Source organism: Drosophila sulfurigaster, chromosome X (assembly GCF_023558435.1).
Source record: "Drosophila sulfurigaster albostrigata strain 15112-1811.04 chromosome X, ASM2355843v2, whole genome shotgun sequence".
Taxonomy (NCBI): domain Eukaryota; kingdom Metazoa; phylum Arthropoda; class Insecta; order Diptera; family Drosophilidae; genus Drosophila; species Drosophila sulfurigaster.
Window position 1 is genome coordinate 3637383 of NC_084885.1, and position 16703 is coordinate 3654085.

Sequence of the window (16703 nt, forward strand, 5' to 3'; positions counted from 1 at the left end):
AGATTGTCCATTATGGAATATTACCAAGCAGTGTACCATCAACTATCCTTGATACTCAATCAAGTTGGTGTACAAGAAGTTTCTGCAGACTCCATAAGAGCTTTGACGAACAGTTACCGAGGCAAAGCCCTTGATACTTTCGTACGAGGTCTCAACGGAGATATGCCCCGTCTTTTAGCAGTTAAGGAACCTCGAGACCTTAGCCACGCATTGCATCTGCGTAACCTACTTGACAATCAGGATCCCAGAAATGCTTTCTTGCCAAAAGGTAGACATTCAGGGCCACCTATACCGCATCGGCAATTTACAAGTCAAACCTTTGCTAAGCATACAGCGATCAAACCGATGCATAACAACAATCAGAGTCAATGGCGAAATTTCGATCCAAGACTTTATTATGCACCGCGTCCCGCTAACCAACAATATCAATCAAATTCCAATCAGGCAAGACACTTTTCTCAATTACCACAACAGTAGTTTCAGTATAGACCACTATACTCAGCGCCTCCGCGCCCACTAGCTCCAAAACCAGAACCAAAACCAATCCCAATGGAAGTCGATGGTTCAATCCATTCAGCTAGAGTAAATTGTTAGCGATCACGCACCACACATTCTTGAACCTGTTTAGTCGTCACGATATTCCAATCCGATTCTTTTTACTACCAACTCTAAAAACCTTCCATGCTATCCTTGTCCACGATACCATGAAACAACTTAACGTTGTTATTTATGTCAGAAACGATATTCTTAGAGTAAATGGTGACAGACAATTTCGCATCCAGCAACTTTCAGCTCAATCAGTAAATAATATTAAAATCCGTACTGACCATATGTCCGAAAATCAAAGGACAATAAATTACAGAACGCTATTTGCAGAGCCAGACGAAAAATTGATATACTCCACTAAAGTAGTCGGAGAAATTCGAACTACGTCAGATAAGCCAATTCACACTAAACACTATCCGTATCCTATATCGCTCAAAAAAGAAGTTGAAAGGCAGCTTCAAGAGATATTAGACGACGGTATAATCAGACCTTCTAGATCCCCGTACAATGCCCCAGTTTGGGTTGTACCAAAGAAAACAGACGCTTCAAAGAAAAGAAAATACAGAATTGTAATTGATTACCGTAAGCTAAACGCCGAAACAATTTCTGACCGATACCCAATGCCTGAGATAGGAGAAATCATCGCGCAGTTAGGGAGCATCAAGTTCTTCACAGTGCTCGACCTAAAGAGCGGGTTTCATCAAATTCTGTTAAGAGAAAAAGACATTGAATTATGTTTACATAGATGACCTAATCATTTTTAGCAAAACAGAGGAGGAATACGCAAACCATTTAGGACAAGTCTTTTTAACGCTGCAAAGCGCGAACATGAAAGTCCATATGGATAAGTGTGAATTTTTTAAGAAACAAGTCAGTTTCTTGGGATTCACAATATCTGAAAATGGCGTTAAGACGAATCCGGAAAATATTAAGGCTATTTCCTACTTCCCTATACCCAATTCTCTAAAAAAATTAAGATCATTCTTAGGTTTGTCTGGATATTACCGACGTTTCATAAGAGACTATGCTAAACTAGCAAAACCTCTTACGCACTTCTCAGAGGAGATGGCGGTCGAGTCTCAACAAGAATATCCGATAAAGTACAGATTCAGCTAAATCAAGAAGCTATCGAAGCTTTCAACAAACTTAAATTATCTCTTAGTTCATCAGATGTTATCCTAAGCTATCCGAATTTCCAGAAGGAATTTTATCTGATTACAGATGCATCTAACTTCGCAATCGGAGCTGTACTAGAGCAAGAGGGCAAACCAATCACATTTATTTCTAGTACCTTGTCAAAAACGGAAGAAAATTACCCCGTTAACGAGAAAGAAATGCTAGCAATCGTATGGGCATTGCAAAGCCTGAGAACTTACCTATATGGTACTGCTAAGTTTGTGATATTCACAGATCACCAACCTCTCACCTTTGCACTAAGCAACAAAAACCATAACGGAAAGCTTAAGCGTTGGAAATTTTACCTGGAAGAATTTAACTACGAGTTAAAATACAATCCTGGTACTTCTAACGTTGTAGCAGACGCATTGTCTAGAACACCAGCAAAACATGAGATAAACACTCTATCCTCTTCAGCAACGGTCCATAGTGACGATAGCTCGTCCTATAACCTGATATACTCTGTAGAAAGTCCCATCAATGTTTTCAAAAACAAGTTATTCCTACTCACTGATGATGATCCATCATACAATTTCGAAATCCCATTTCCGACTTATCACAGGCACATAGTAAAAAGACCATCTTACACAGAGAAAGACCTCATAGAAATAAAAACAAAGATTAGACCCCAAGATACTAAAATTTATAAATTCACCCACATTGTACCCTTACCTTTAAACAAATCACACCTCATTATATCTCCCGAATTTTTGGCACACGACAACAATACACTACATGAATTTCACGAAAACTGTCTCAAAGTGGAACAAGAATTTTTCTGTAAGAAGACCAACATGGACACAAAGGCGAGAAACAATAGATGCTTGAGAGACATCATTAATAACTCAAACCAAACGGGATGCGACGTTATGAATATGGGCCACATAACAGACATATTCGAAGCTGAAAAAGGATTCATATTCATCTTCAATGGACAAAACATCACTCTTAAATCAACATGCTCTGACGAAAAACGGTTGGATGGCTCCTTCATCATACGCTACAAGAATTGCACCACATGGTTAAACGACGTTTAATACAGCGACTCAGAACTGATGGAACACGACCATTTTTCATTCGTACTTCCACCAATAGGAAAAATAACAAAGAACATAACAATCAAGACCTTGCCATTAGAAGAGTTACACCTGGAAACAGTTTCAACAGCTGGAAAAATAACTAACATGGACAACGCAACATACTACAAGTTCACAGCGACATATTCGGCGATATCATTCATTCTGATCCTCATCGCTATTCTCCGAATATGCCACAAACCAAAGATGATCTTCATTCCACACCCTACGACTACAACTGCTTTAGCGGAGCCGGCCATCCCTTCAGTATGCCCCTCTCTCCACTCTAGGGGGGAGGAGTGACCGCATACATTGTTGCGGACACATTGCCGCCCCCGAAACCTCAGCGTCATAGATAAACGGTCATTAAACCATACACTGTATGGTTTTTCGCTGAGCACGGAAGCGAGTGGAAGTGGCCATGACCAGCTGTCTCAGCAGTATTACAGAACCCACAAGTTGCTGAGCCATAACATACGACTTGCAGACTACGCAAGTACTCACTCTCTCACCCGTTTCATTCCCACATGTTTCACTTCACTCAACAAGCTTCATGATAGATATTTCCCAAAAAAACGATTATTCCGATTTCTGACAGTCAAGAAGCAAGTCGTCTCTTTATTTTTAATCGTAACATCTCTACTCCTTCAACAAAACAATATACTTATATATTGTAATTCGCGCTCATCTGTGTCGGCCTCACCTGTCGACGTGCCATCACTGCAAGGAAGTCTGCAAAGTTTAGCTAAACAAACGGTCTGAGTTCGCTGACCGATCACGACACTGGCCAAATAGCTGAATAAGCATTTGACCGGACGTCGTTGCATAGCAGGCAACCACGACATATTTGCGTGGCCGCTATGAAACGATCTCGTAACCATAAGTTGCGGGATTGCTTTGCTTGTCTTGTTATGTTGGTTCTTTTCTTGATTCGAGCAGAGGCACATCGGCCCTGCAATAAACGATAATAAAAGAAAACACTCCGCCTTTTTATTCCCAATAACTTGGTTTCAGGCGTAATTAATTTAATCAAATTCGTTGGTTAAAATTAAATAAATTAATTTATACAACCATAAAACAACACACGACTCTACAGGACAGACACCCGCTCACATATTCATCTATGCAGGAACACCATTCTTCAAAACCCAAAAGCTAAAAGAGAAGAGAATATGAGATAGACACGCGATACAGAAAAGGACCATTTCAAAAGGGTAAGCTTGAGAACCCATTTAAATCGACAAAGAACGTTGAACAAACGGACGCCGATCACTACAAAATGACCAATACAAAGAGAGAAACACACTACTAAAAAACTCAGTTTGAAAAGAAAAAGAAAACTAATGAAGTCTCCATCCCACAGGTTCCCGACTCTTCACCTTAATACTCTTCTTTACCTATATAAACGCATGCCAATCCCAACAAATCCAGATTAACAATATTGACTCCGGATACCTCCTTTTCTCTTACAAACCGATAAGTATCCCATACGAATACGAACACCATTGTCTTCGTATTAATTTAACAAGTATAGAACAACTAACAAACTATTTTAATAATAAAATAAACAATTATACAAATGTCCCGCAAATTAAAATACTACATAATAAACTATTAAGGGAACTAAATAGCCTAACCATACACCATACTAACAGACAAAAACGAGGACTAAAAATAAAGCCAATTGAACATAGGGACATCGTAAAACTAATAACAAAAAACAATATTTTAATCTACGTAATTTCCGCAGTAATGAGTCTTACACCTTTGGCCGTATACACTTTTTTAGAGCTAAGAAAGAGAAAAACAATAGAAAAAGAAACAAATCCACCTCCACCGAAGCATAGGCTCCAATTTTAAGGAGAGGGAAGTGACATAAGTACATGCTATGCATCGCTACTTTATCAACCCAAATCCCAAGAAAACAATTTAACACAAACAAAACTTAAATAACCACTTGATTATGTTTCAATAGCCAGAACATGCGCATAACTAACCCAAGTCTGTTCAAGAAAAAATTCATTCATTGTATTTAGTCTTAAGCTGATATTTTAATAAAGTGCACGAACTTTAAAATTTGCTGTTGTGTTTTTTCTTATTTGAAACTTAATTATCTTCAGCGTTGACCTTAGGCTCTCTAACCCGGTCATTTGTTCGATTCAATTAATATCTAAACGCAAAAATACGTAAGTATATATAGTATATGCAGCTGCTCTTGCATTCCACAATTATGTACTTAGGCTAAGCCAACCAAATTATTTTAATAAAAGGACATTAACCATTTGCCCACACATGAGCACTGACGTGCTGCTCAATTTCTTCCACAATATTGTAAAGTCAAACTAAGTTCTCACATGGCAATAATGAATAAATTACAATACCATTCAATATGTAATAAACCATGATCTTTATAAGGCCAACTAACGAAGTTAAGCTGCACTTCATTTGATATTATTTCTTGTTAATGTTAATTATTAATGTATATGAATATATGAATATATGGACAAGAATAAATGAAACACTTTAGCTTAAATTAAATCAATTTAATTTTTCCATTTACTTACTCTGGTATCCATATATGACTGACAAATTCTTGAACTAATTCTCGAAGCTGGTTCTGATTAAGACGCAAGTGTAGTAAGCGAACAAAATTTAGAACACCCATTAAAGTAGTACAACAATTCTCGGTAAGCATTATAATGTCTCCAAAGTGGTCTATTAAAAACGATGTCTGGAAGCTGATTGTTATTCCCACTGAAACAATCACATACCACGACCAACACGAATAGGCCTTGCGAAAGAAGTTTTTTCGACGTATTGCGCCATTTTTAACATCATATTCCAATGGCCAAGAGCCATTTAATTTTAGCCAAATACATTGAAATGGCATGTAAAAATTTGAGTGCTCATCCGATTTAGGATTGAACATTATCGACAGAGTAGTTGTTCACTTCTACTTTAGTCGTATATTGTGAAATTCTTTTTATAATGCCTCCCATCGGCTCATGAGTTAGTATATAAAATATCAAACACAATTAAAATAAATAATGCGTCAATTATAAACGCACTTAATGCTTTTTTTTGTCAACTGCTTATCTGCTTATAATCACCACCAATAACATCAACTACAAATAGAATAATTAATTCGTGAATTCCCTACAAAGAATAGCTATGTACTTCCAAGTTTTGTCTGTAAGACCTGTTTATTTAATATTTACATTAAATACAACGTTCGGTTCATAGCCTTATTTTAAGCAGATTTTTTTTGTTGGCATTAAATTTAATATCCAATAAAGCGAATAAAACCATTTCACTTATTTGATATGAATAGGTCTTCAATATAGTAAAGTATAAATCAGTATATAAAAAACACGTTGTCCTGACTTGCTGCTTACTAAGTAAACTACGTATTAATGCATAGCCCCAAGTTTTTGGACAACATTTGAGCATTTCTACAGCTTTATATTCTAAGTATTCGTATGACATATTCAAAGACTACGAAGGTATACATTTTTTGTGCTGCATCCAAGTTTTTACCAGTTGCATGGATTGCAGCATTATCCTCTTGCAAAGTCCATAATAATAGTTCGGGATTGTTACCTTTATTTTTAAGGTTGGTAGAATTTATCGCCGCCATCTACTCGTCAGCAAATATTAATGTGACCAAAGTTAATGTTTGTTAAAATTCAGTTTTTTTTTTCATTCATATTTATTATATTTATATTTCATATTTATTGTATTCGATTATATTTAGTTTTTTTTTACAATTTGTATCACTTAGTTTACTAGTTTAAATAAAGTTTAGTTTATTTTACAATATCTATTATGAACATGTGGTATGCACATAAATCGAAGTTACACTGTAACCAGAGTAACATTAAATACGGAAGCAGCAACTCTCTGTTGATGCCTGAAATACATAAATAGTGCATTGACACTTTAATATAAACAAAACAACAAATGTCCAGCGCAGTTCAAGTGCATTGCAATATGATGTCACTTGAACTGCAGGCGGGACTTCAAAAGCCGCGTCAACATAAACGCCGGCCACTGACCGCTGTCTGTGCATAACACATGCTCCTCTATATAGTAAATATTTATATACTTGTATTTATATATTAAATAACACTTATGTATAATAAGCTGCGCTGGCGCCACTTCTTCAACGAAGTAGCGACTTAACAACGTCTCAAATAGTTTACTTATGTTTAAGAACCAATGTAACAAATCTGTAATATGCACATATGTCATACATATCGGATGTACACTGTGATTACCATTTGTATCGAGTGTACACTGTGTTTGGCACTTATGTGGCGGCAACACTTTGTGCAGCCACATACAAATCATAATAAACAATAACAAACTCAAGTGAGCGCGTAACATGATCCGCCACTTGTGTGAATTCGGCTAAGTCAGCATATGCACGCTGACCGCCAGTGCCCTATGCATAAGTGCATAATACACTCTCTCACTCTAAAGAATTTATGTAAGACAAAGCATGCTTGTCCATTGACGTATAAGTATATACATATAAGTAATATATAATGCAGCCGCGCCGCTGCCGGCTGAACCGGCAGCGCAGTGCGCGCTGAACTTATGTACTTAGGGTAAGAGAGCATTTTACTTACAAAATAAAGAACATTGATAAAACTGATTCAAGATTGCACTGACGTGCATGCGTTTTTAATAACAAGTGAAATACACCAAATACAAGATACCACGATTGGATATCAGTGACCTGATATAACAATTCAATTGAAAAATAAACGTCCACTGGAGCAAACCTTCGCTCGTGGTTAAAAACAAACACGGATTAATTCATATATTATACAATACATGGCGACCGTAAAAGCTAGTCCTGGAGGACTCGATGAAAACCTACAAGTCTAAAAAATTCTGAGAGACTCATTAACATGCAAATCATCGTCTCAAGATTCACACTCAAATGATGAACGCTAAATATTTGGAAGTGTAACCAAAAATAAAAAAAAAACAGTGTAACTTCGATATATGTGCATACCACAAACAATTTAGAAACTTTTAATTTCGTGTAATTTTAATTTATTATAATACATTAATTATTTACTAATTGGCCTTATGCCTTTATTCTTTAACTCTATATAATGGGCCAAACTTGACGTGATAAACTCGTTTCTCCTAAATGAAAATGAACTACAAGAAATATCAAACTACACCGATGAACACACGATTTTAATTAATAATAACTAATCCATATCATTGACCTTACACATATGAAAAACGATCTCTAAGCAATTTCAGATCAAAAGATACAAGACTTAAGCTATTTGTTTCACACACTGACCCATGAAATACTCCAAGCCTTATCAGTACTAAGTAAGTTAACATGCGTCACTCGCTAGTAAACATAGAAATACCCTCGCACATCGCAGGACGAAGTTAGAAGTTAGGGCACAGAAGCCGGCCGCACTACAGAGAGTGCAGGAAACAACGAAGTTTAATTGAAAACAATTTTAAGAATACATTAAAAATTTATAAATGTAAAATCGTGCGAAACCTTTTTGCTCGATAGCAGTGCAGCTCGTATGGCTTTCATTCTTTCATTCTGTAACTTAGTTCTTAGTTTTAAATTAATAAAGACATTATTATACTTTTGACCGTAAACAAGTGTGGTTCGCTTTTCTTTAAATCTCGCACAACACAATTGAATTCAATAAATACTTCTGCTCATCTCTCAACTGGATACTTGGATTCCTTAATACTTCTACTCATCTCTCAACTGGATACCATAATTTGCGTTTCCGCGCTAACCGTCGCACTCATACGAATTTGACAAAGAGCGCGAGTTACCACCACTGCTTCTTCCCCTACCTCTGTCTCGCCTCCGCCCAACAAACCGCTACGAGCGACCCATATGGGTCACTCGGTATGTTAACATTGTTGCAACATTGTTGACATCCGCTGGATATGCTGATCCACGTCTGGACTATTTTGCCGACTAAGCGAAATAGCCCAACGGCAGCGATCAAGCCAGCTGCCTTTCGAAATCTGCCGACAATGCAGATTTCGATTCCATATTCCATATTCCATGTACCATAGAACCTAAGCACTTTTATAATAAAGATTATTCTGAACCAGCAATTCAAACCAGACGGTTGTGACATTTTTGGAGCTAAATCTTATATCTTTATCTTTACTTGGACTCAGGACTCATAACTCGCGCATAACACATTATCCCATACAATATCCCACAACAATGCTAACACGTCAAAATGTGACTAAGTCTATTGACATCCGAAATGCACTCAACCAATTCTGTAAGCTCTGCAAAGTATGCAACACATCCGCCACATGCCATCTGTGATACTTCCGCCACATGCCCTGTGTCAGCAGAATATCGATCGTGCGTCACTTGCGCAACCATCACCAACGTGGGATCGTCAGCAGCGATAGCGGCAGCGAGTTTTCACTTTAAGTATTAAAATTGTAATAAGTTAGTCTTAATGAGACGCTGAATAAAAGCAAATCGCTTTTTTTTACGAATCAAACCTCTCGATTTATTAATTTATATAAGTTACCACTCAAAATATTACGAAACTTAAATCATTTCGAACTACGAATCCCACAAGTCCAATATACAGACTCAGCGTCTGACCATCTTCCTGAACGCGCCGAGTGCACCTGCAAATATTCGAAGAAGACCCAAAACCAAGTTGATCAACACATCCGCCACATCCCGGTGTAAGCTATTCCAAGTGTAGTATGCGTACATATGTATATACGTTAAGACAAACAAACGGTCTGAGTTCGCTGACCGAATACGACACTGGCCAAATAGCTGAATAAGCATTTGAGCGGATGTCGTTGCATAGCCGGCAACCACGACATATTTGCGTGGCCGCTATGAAACGATCTCGTAACCAGAAAGTTGTTTGATTTTATGTTTTAGTTCTTATTCGATTTTGAACAGAGGCACTTCGGCCCTGTTAATAAATAATCATTAAAATAAAACTCCGCCTTTTAATTATACGAAAAGTTTCTAAATTTCAGGCGTAAAAGTCATCGACTAATTTATTGATATAAATCAAAATAAATAATTGATATAAATCAAATTAAATAATTGGCGCCCAACTAGTGTTAATTTTGATTACCCGCGTGTGTTAATATCGCGTTATAAAAACAAGAAATCAACAACGTTGCTCGACCAGCAACGACATTAACACAGTGACAAACACTAAAAACAAATAAAAAAAACAACAACCACTGAAAATAAAAACCAAAGTGACAACAATAAAAACAAAAGAAAAACAAAAAACAACAGCAAACGCTAAAAATAAAAACCAAAGTGACAAAAACAAAACCAAAGAAAAACAAAAAACAACAGCAAACGCTAAAAATAAAAAAAAAACAACGACAACTACAAACCAGTGACTGCTGCGCGGGAACCCTATCCTACCCTATAAAATTCTCGTAACAAGTCATGTAAGTGGAGTTCCTTGTAACAAAGTTTTTTTTAAGTCTGCTAAGCAAATCAAACTAATCAAAAAGTTAAACTGCTTCATTAAATTTTGCAACTTGAAATTAAAAAACATTTTAAGTAAGAACTGTGTTTATTTCTTTTTGCCACATTGTGTTTACAAAAAAAGTAAAAAGTAACTCAAAATTCACAAATCGACACAAGCCTGTACGAAACTTTATTGGCTAGAAATAGAATGTTGTCGATGGAGTTGCAAAATTTAATGTTGGCTATTTCCCTTGCGAAAGCTAACATAGTTAGCCCTAACATTTTCGATCATGCAGACTTGAAATCAATTTGGTTAGAGGAACCCACCAACACTCCGATAGGTGACCTTATGTCTGTCTCGTCCGTAAAAGTTCTTCAGTCCCCTAACTCATTGCACTTTACTATTAAATTCCCCAAAGTCAAATTTTCCTGTAGAAAAATAACTATTTACCCTGTCGCCCATAAAAACTTCATTCTGAGAATGCCGGACAACGTCATAGCCGATTGTGATGGAGAAACTCATAATCTTCAGAGCTGTACCGTCTCGCCGGGGGCCATATTTTGTCGCTTGGCGACAGAGACCTCATGCGCAAGGGAAATACACGGCGGAGGCACGGCACATTGCGAGATTCAGCCTAGCGACCTGGAGGCGATCACCGAGGTAGACGAGGGGATTATCATAGTCAACGATAATCCAGCAATGATTCAAGTCGACAACGGTACCGAGATCAGAGTGCTGGGCACGCGCCTCATCACCTTCAACGACAGAGCCAGAATCAACGGGACTTTATTCGTCAACCACAACAACGCCCAGAGTAGAGTCCCTGGGATCGCCAACTTCCCTATCTTGAATATCACCGCCAGCCAAGATATTCTGAGCCTCCCGTTCCTTCATCGATTAAATGAACGAAACCTGGAGGAGATCGAGAAATTCAAGGAAGATGCCGGATCGCATCGCATCTACAACGTGGCGTTCTCCGTGGCGGCTGTATGTTGCGCGCTCATCTGTGTCGGCCTCACCTGTCGGCGCATCATCACTGCGAGAAGGTCTGCAAAGCGGCTGAGTGACGTCGTTGCGGAGATAGGGTCGGCCGAGGGCGGCCTTAAACCCGAGGGGGGGAGTAGTTAAGACAAACAAACGGTCTGAGTCCGCTGACCGAATACGACACTGGCCAAATAGCTGAATAAGCATTTGAGCGGATGTCGTTGCATAAGTAGCCGGCAACCACGACATATTTGCGTGGCCGCTATGAAACGATCTCGTAACCACAAAGTTGTTTGATTTTATGTTTTAGTTCTTATTCGATTTTGAACAGAGGCACTTCGGCCCTGTTAATAAATAATCATTAAAATAAAACTCCGCCTTTTAATTATACAAAAAGTTTCTAAATTTCCGGCGTAAAAGTCATCGACTAATTTATTGATATAAATCAAATTAAATAATTGATATGAATCAAATTAAATAATTTATACATACATATAAATAAGGCTGCAACAAATTTGTTGTTATGCCAACAATGTTTACATTAACGGCGACTTTGTCGCTAACGCTAAGTGCCCTCTGCACATAGTCAAGTGCATTCGATATATGATCCACACTTGATAGCAGCGACCGCCCAAATGGCTAAGTCCGCGTTCTCACGCTTGACCGTCGCTATGTATGTATACATATGTGCGCATAACTCTTCCTCTCGACATACTTACATATTGTTATGATCAATTCATTTACTCTTAATCTAAATACTTGATAATAACGTTTATTACTACACAAAAAAAATATATATATACATTAATCATCAATAAATATAAGAACAAAACATACTTTACACGATATACACTCCATATTACATACATTAAAAATAACTTCATATTACATATATACGTTATTTTTCAAAAGGAGGGAGATGTGGTATGCACATATATCGAAGTTACACTGTAACCAGAGTAACATTAAATACGGAAGCAGCAACTCTCTGTTGCTGCCCGAAATACATAAATAGTGCATTGACACTTTAATATAAAGAAAACAACAAATGCCCAGCGCAGTTCAAGTGCACTGCAATATGATGTCACCTGAACTGCAGCCGGCACATTAAAAGCCGCGTCAGTATAAACGCCGGCCACTGACCGCTGTCTGTGCATAACACATGCTCCTCTATATAGTACATATATATATAATTATATATTAAATGAAACTTATGTATAATAAGCAGCGCTGCCGCCACTTCTTCAACGAAGCAGCGACTTAGCAGCGTCTCAAATAGTTTACTTAAGTTTAAGAGCGAACCTTCGCTCGTGGTTCAAAAACACGACTTCAATAGCATTTATGAAATACATGGCGACCGTGACAGGACACGAACCTGCAATCTTCGGAGTATTAATTGTATTAATCATCCCGGAGTATTAATTGCTAACAGTATCGTGAAAAGTAATAGTGCAATAGTTCGTATTTTAAATACAACAGATCAGAATATAAATATTAAAAATCCAAATATTATATTCGAGTCAATAGACGATTACGAAATTAAATCAATAAATGATAATAAAATTAATAGAACAAAAGAAGTTCTGAATAAATTACAATTTCCTGAACATGTTAAAGAAGAACTCATAGAAACAGAAGCTATTTCAAGCAATAATTTCTATAAACAAAAATTAAGATTATCAGATAAAACTCCAGTATATATTAAGAATTATAGAAATGCAGAGACAGAAAAACCCGAAATAAACAGACAGGTCGAAAAATTGATAAAAGATGGTATAGTCGAACCATCTATATCACTTCTCTTGGTTCCCAAGAAATCACTCCCAAATTCAAAAGAAAAAAGATGGCGTTTAGTAGTTGATTATCGACAAATTAATACAAAAACTTCTAGCAGACAAATATCCATTGCCAAGAATAGAAGAAATATTAGATCAATTAGGTCGAGCTAAATATTTTTCATGTCTCGATCTCATGTCAGGATTTCACCAAATAGAACTAGAAGATAAATCTAGGAACATAACATCATTTTCTACGAGCACTGGCTCATATCGTTTTACGCGATTACCGTATGGTCTAAAAGTAGCACCAAATTCATTTATGAGAATGATGCAACTTGCTTTTTCTGGCTTAGAACCATCGCAAGCATTCCTCTACATGGATGATCTAGTGGTTATAGGATGTTGAAAACGACATATGTTAAAAAATCTTACAGATATATTTGAACTTTGTAGAAAACACAACCTAAAATTAAATCCGGAGAAATGTTCATTCTTTTTAAGTACACGAGGTAACATTTCTAGGTCATAAATGTACAGACCATGGCATTCTTCCTGATGAAAAAAAATATGATGTTATTAAAAACTATCCAACTCCAACAGATGCAGATAGTGCACGACGTTTTGTCGCTTTTTGTAATTATTACAGAAGATTCATTAATAATTTCGCGCAATACTCACGTCATTTAACAAAATTGTGCAAGAAAAATATTCAATTCGAGTGGACTAAAGAATGTGAAGAATCATTTAAATATCTTAAAAAGGCATTAATGAAACCAACATTATTTCAATACCCTGATTTCAGCAAAGAATTTTGCATAACCACAGATGCAAGTAAACATGCATGTGGTGCAGTACTATCTCAAGAGTACGACGGTGCGCAACTGCCAATTGCATATGCATCGAGAGCTTTCACACAGGGAGAAAGCAACAAATCAACTACAGAACAAGAATTAGCCGCTATACATTGGGCAATAAAACATTTTAGACCATATGTCTACGGAAGACATTTCTTAGTAAAAACGGATCATAGACCGTTAGTATACTTATTTTCAATGAAGAATCCATCTTCAAAGCTGACTAGAATGAGATTAGATTTAGAAGAGTATCAATTTACAGTTGAATACCTCAAGGGGAAGGATAATCACGTTGCGGATGCATTATCTAGCATAAACGTAGAAGAATTAATACAAATGAATAGAAAAATATTAATGGTACAAACGAGATCATCAAAAATACAGGAAAACATCTGCGCAGATGAAAAAATTAAAATGCATGGAAATATATATGAGCCCAATGTCTATGAAGTTGTTAGCAATAACGACGTAAAGAAATTCGTGAAATTAAAAATGAACAATTTTAAATGTATATTTAAAAGAAGGAAACAAATAATTTCACAATTTTCAGTTAGAGATTTATATACTAATGAAAAATTCGATTTAGGTCAATTTTTTCAAAGGCTTATTTCAGAAGCCGGGATACACAAAATCATTAACTTACAGATGTCACCAAGTGAACAAATTTTCGAATCTGTCACTTTAAATGAATTTAAAAATAAGGGCAATAAAGAATTAATAAATATAAAAATAGCGCTATTACAAAAAGTGACACACATAGACAAAAATGACAAAAGTCAAATTAATGCAATCCTGTTAAGATATCATAACGATCCAATAGAAGGAGGCCATACAGGGATTACGCGTACCCTGTCCAAAATAAAGAAATTGTACTATTGGCCCAAAATGGTTCAAACCATTAAAAATTATGTAAAAACGTGTGTAGACTGCCAAAAAGCGAAAACTACAACACTTACAAAAGCCCCTATGGTCATAACAAATACCCCAAACACAGCATTTGACACTGTTTTAATTGATACAATTGGACCTTTACCACGAACAGAACATGGTAATGAGTATGCAATAACTATTATATGCGACCTTACAAAATATCTAGTTACAATCCCAGTAGTAGATAAAAGCGCAAAAATAGTAGCCAAAGCGATTTTTGAATCATTTGTACTAAAGTACGGTCCTATGAAGACGTTCATAACAGACATGGGTACTGAGTACAAAAATTCACTTATACGAGACCTGTGCAAATATATGAAAATCAGTAATATAGTTTCAACTGCACATCATCACCAGACTTTAGGAACAGTAGAAAGAAGTCATCGAACATTCAACGAATATATCCGTTCTTACATATCGATCGACAAAGATGATTGGGACATATGGATAAATTATTTCACATATTGTTTCAATACTACTCCATCAACAGTACATGACTACTGTCCATTTGAACTTGTTTATGGTAGATTACCAAGACAATTCATAGAATTTAATAACTTGCAAAAAAATAGATCCAATATATAACATAGACTAACTATGCAAAAGAATTTAAGTTTAGATTACAAGTAGCATATAAAAGAGCAAAACTAATGATAGAAAAAGAAAAACAAAAACGAAAATTAGAGTATGACAAAAAAGTAAATGACTTAAAGCTAGAAGTAGGAAATCTAGTGTTACTTAAAAATGATACAGGTCGTAAATTAGACAATCAATAGTTAGGACCTTATAAAGTAATAAAAATAGAAGATAGAAACAATATAGTAGTAGATGTAGGAAAAAAGAAACCACAAACTGTTAATAAGAATAGACTAAAGTTATTCAAAAATTAATACATTTCACAAATCAAAACAAAATGAAATCAATTCATTTACTCTTAATCTAAATACTTGATAATAACGTTTATTACTACACAAAAAAAAATATATATATACATTAATCATCAATAAATATAAGAACAAAACATACTTTACACGATATACACTCCATATTACATACATTAAAAATAACTTCATATTACATATATACGTTATTTTTCAAAAGGAGGGAGATGTGGTATGCACATATATCGAAGTTACACTGTAACCAGAGTAACATTAAATACGGAAGCAGCAACTCTCTGTTGCTGCCCGAAATACATAAATAGTGCATTGACACTTTAATATAAAGAAAACAACAAATGCCCAGCGCAGTTCAAGTGCACTGCAATATGATGTCACCTGAACTGCAGCCGGCACATCAAAAGCCGCGTCAGCATAAACGCCGGCCACTGACCGCATGCTCCTCCATATAGTACATATATATATATAATTATATATTAAATAATACTTATGTATAATAAGCAGCGCTGCCGCCACTTCTTCAACGAAGCAGCGACTTAGCAGCGTCTCAACTAGTTTACTTATGTTTAAGAACAAATGTAACGAATTATTCGGAAAATAAACGTCCACTAGAGCGAACCTTCGCTCGTGGTTCAAAAACACGACTTCAATAGCATTTATTAAATACAAGAGGCACTTCGGCCCTGTTAATAAATAATCATTAAAATAAAACTCCGCCTTTTAATTATACGAAAAGTTTCTAAATTTCAGGCGTAAAATTCATCGACTAATTTATTGATATAAATCAAATTAAATAATTGATATAAATCAAATTAAATAATTGGCGCCCAACTAGTGGTAATTTTGATTACCCGCGCGTGTTTTAATATCGCGTTATAAAAACAAGAAATCAACAACGTTGCTCGACCAGCAACGACATTAACACAGTGACAAACACTAAAAACAAATAAAAAAACAACAACCACTGAAAATA